This window comes from Lygodium microphyllum, chromosome 9 (genome assembly GCF_053477565.2).
Source record: "Lygodium microphyllum isolate KBCC chromosome 9, Lygodium_microphyllum_v1.1.10, whole genome shotgun sequence".
Lineage (NCBI taxonomy): Eukaryota > Viridiplantae > Streptophyta > Polypodiopsida > Schizaeales > Lygodiaceae > Lygodium > Lygodium microphyllum.
Window position 1 is genome coordinate 24,555,298 of NC_141143.1, and position 4,252 is coordinate 24,559,549.

Here is a 4,252-nt window from a genome sequence, read left to right on the forward strand (position 1 = left end):
TATAATGAGGAGGGTAATCCCATATTGATGGACTTTAAGCCTATGCCAGTTATGGCTTTAGGCAGAGGAAGAATGAGCCCATAGCATGTTGGATGTGTGGCCATCTAGGGCATATCTCATCCCATTTCCTTAAAAAGGAGCAAGCAAATAGAGAGAATATCAACTTCAGGTGTCTCGAATGTGGAGTCACACACTTATTCATTGATTGTCCTAGATGAAAACCCTCCACTAGTTCATCAATCATGCCATCTATGCCGCTCGGACTCTTTTAGGGCATATCTCATCCCACTTTCTTAAAAAGGAGCAAGCAAATAGAGAGATAGCTGACTTGAGGTGTCGCAAATGTGGAGTCACACACTTATTCGTTGATTGTCCTAAGCGAAAACCCTCCACTAGTTCAGCAATCGTGCCATCTATGCCGCTCGGATTCTTTTGTGTCGAGTCATCCAACAACAATGCTACATCCATCCCCATAAATGTCATGACACGAGCCCAAAAGAAGCAAGTTAGTATTTCATTACCTGGACCTAGCAACCTAGTCTATGTAGCCTCTATAGGAAAGAAGAGCCATCGAAGGAAAATAAAGACGACTAATACAAAAATAACACTCAAAACAGAGAGCATGGCCACTTTAACATAGGAATAGTAGGTCATTGATGTAGAAATAGAAACATATGCTCCTAAGACTAGGGATAAGGAGAGTGCTAAGGTTGGAGAGTACCCTAACCCCAACCAATAAAAAACTAAAGGATGTGGATAAGGTCAAAGAATGGATAAAAGAAGCACAATGCGAGATGCTGGAGCCTATCATTGAGGATGAGATCAATGAACTCTCAACCATGAGCCCACCGCTCTCTCCCACATACTTGAGAGCAGGAGATGAAGCATCACCACATGCACAGTTGCATAGGTAGAACATGGATGCCATGAATAGATGAATTGCCTAAGAGCATTGATAGGAAGCCCATGAAGAAGAGGGAAAGATGGTTGGTAATTTGCTCACCACACTTATATCAATTCCTGTAACGTTGCCAATATGAGAATTGCTTAGGCAAAACCCTACACTGTGGCAAGTGTTGAAGCAATTGGTAGAATGAACCAATAGACATGAACCGTAAGACTTGAGACCATGACACTGTGACCCACATACCAAGCGTAATGGTGAACCTAATGTTGAAGTCCCCACAAGTGAATGCCATTTGGAAAGGCACGGGGATGCACATAGTCTTACCTGTTGTTGCCCTAAGAGATATATCATGAAAGGGAATAGTAGACACAAGAGTAGGAGTTAGTGTACTTCGCCATGTAGTCCTGCAAACTTGCAGAGACCTACTAGTAGAAATTCACGATTCAATGTCACTCGAGCGAATGGGATGAAGGTCAACCCTTTGGAGTCTTGAAGGATTCGCCTTTAAAGATAGTAGGAATTCAATACTTCGTGAACTTCATAGTCATGAAGGGAGTATATTATTGGAGCCCCGAGAGGAACACCAAGGAAAAGGGAATTCTCTTGCAAGAAAATCTATCTTGTAACATCAACAAGCTTGTTTATCATGTTTCATATAATCACAATGAAGAAAAGAACACCAGGCACAACAAATCTTCATACAGCATCATGTAGATCTCCCACGGATTTAATAGAATCAACCATATTCTTCAACATCTTCACAAAATCCATCAATAGAACAAAGAAAGCAAAGGAATACACCATTTTTGAATGGAAATACATCACATAGTATTCATATTCAATATCTTCATAGTCTTCTCTCTCAATCTCTCATATACAATCACTCTGTTTCAGTAGAATTGGCTATCTGTGACTCTCTCTCTCTCTCTCCATCAATAATACATCATATCCTCACTACAATCTCTCAAAAATCACTCCCAATAATCCCTCTTAGGTCGTGGATACCCCTCCCAAGAGGTATGTCTGATATGAAGAGTCACCAGAGCCACTACAGTGTCTTTTCATAGCTCACTACTGTCACTTCACTCTAGTCTTCACTTGAGTCTTTGGCAGCTACTTCTTCCACTTCTTTCAGCTCTTTTGCACTTGTATTCACCTCTTTCCAAGGTTAGAAAACTTTCCCAAAGTCACACATACATTCCACAGAACACTTACAGAAGCATACAGAACAGTCTACAGAACAGTACCAGAACAGCTACAGTACAGAACAGAACAGAAGCAGAACAGTACCAGAATAGCTACAGTACAGAACAGAACATAAGCAGAACAGAAGCAGAAGCTCTGCAGAAGACCTACAGAAGGTTACAGAAGGTCATCAAAACTACATAACTCATTCTCAAACCATTCCAAACTCTCACAAACCATTCAATAAGCTTTTAAAATATCTCATTCTTCATCAATCAATACTCCTTCCCTCTTTACAGAAGGCAATCAGAACAAAACAGACCAAAACAGAGCAAAACAGAAGGTATACAGAACCATTCAGAACCTATCAGAACATCACAGAACCACCAACAAACATCATGATCTTCCAAAACACAATCAATATAATCTAAAACACTCTCAAACCACTTCTAAATCAATCAATCATCTCATAAAATCAACCATTTAGCTCTCAAAAACAACAAAAATCAGCCAAAAAACAAGTCATTTCAACACTCAACATATCCCCACACTTAATAAGGAAGCGTCCTCGCGACCCAGGAAAAAGGGAATACAAGTTCAGGGAAAAGCTCAACTTTGATCTTCAATATCTTCTAAAAAATAATCCATCCACCACGACACCAACTTATAACCTGTTTCTGATAGAAAAATACAAAGAAAGGAAAACCCTTTATAGACTAACACCTCTTATCAAACTAAAAATCACAACAAATTTTGTAAAGGATATAAAAGTTTGCTTCTTCTTCATCTGCATCTGCTTCAATTCTCCAACCACGACCCCATCACCACAATTCTCCAAAATGTAATTCGTACACGAAATCCAATAGAAAACCACCACGTTCGTTTGATATAAATAAACTCACAACACAAACACTAATACACAACACAACCATCTGAATGACTCCTTCAAAAAAGAGAGTTTTGCATTAAAAGCTTCCACCATACATTGGAAAGGTATCAATGAAGATGATCCCTCTTAAAAGATTGATATTGTCGGAATCGATCCATAGATAAGGATTCATCTACAAAGTTTTTAGGAGGATTTTGAAAAAATTGGAGACAGCACATCCTTTCCAACAGGACCAAGTATCTGCTAGGCAAACAGAGGGCATGAAAATACAGTATCTCCAACTGTTGGGAATCAATGCTAACATTGACATTCATGCACAACTTTGGAATAGGCTTTGAATCATTATGAGAGTGCCTATGCATATACGCCAGGTACCAAGCAAAGTGAGCAGTTAATCTCACTGAGGGATCTGCAGACTATGAATACTGCTGGGCAAAATGAACATAGTTTTGATAAGCTTGACTGGAAGCTGTCCATTCTCCTGGAATTACTGGCCAATTAATCTGCGGTCCTGTAAGGCAATCATCCGAACTCCATCCCCTTCTTCTAGAAATCTGATTATCAAACCCGTCACAGTCACTAACCAACTGAGGTGGTTGAGATATGGAAGTGTTAGGAGAGGGTAATGGAATAAGGGAAAGTGGATGTAGGGAAGGATAGGAAAAATCATAAAAGGAAGAAAATGTTAAAGAGGGAGTGGCAGAAATTTGTAAGGAATCACTAAGGAACGGTGTTAACTGATAAATAGGAAATGTGGAGGATACATTAATGGATGGAGAAGGACAGGGTGGAGAAGGGGAAAATACCCTATCCTCAATAAAGGAACAGTAAGTGAAAATAGGAATTTGAGGGAAAGATGAAGGTTGGAAAAGAAGAGGTAAAATTATTGTGGAATTAGACTGACAAAGGGAAAGATATATAGCATAGCGGTGAGCCATTTGTTGGTAATAGAGGAGGGTAGGAACAGAAGGTCCTAAGAGAGATCGTCTATGATAGGCATCAAAGAAGGGAGCATCAAATGGATTATGCTTTGAAAGATAGGTTAAGAGATCCATCCTCAGTTGATTAGTGCTCTGGGCAAAGGTAGGAGCTGTGTTTTGTCTTTGATTTAGGACCACCGAATCAATCATGGGATGCCACGAATTATCATGACAATCAGCTACTGTGGAGGAATAACTTTGGAACATATCAGCTATGCGCAACTCCAAATGATTGACATACAAAACAGCCTGTAAGACCACATCCCCCACATACCATGCCATATCTACCTC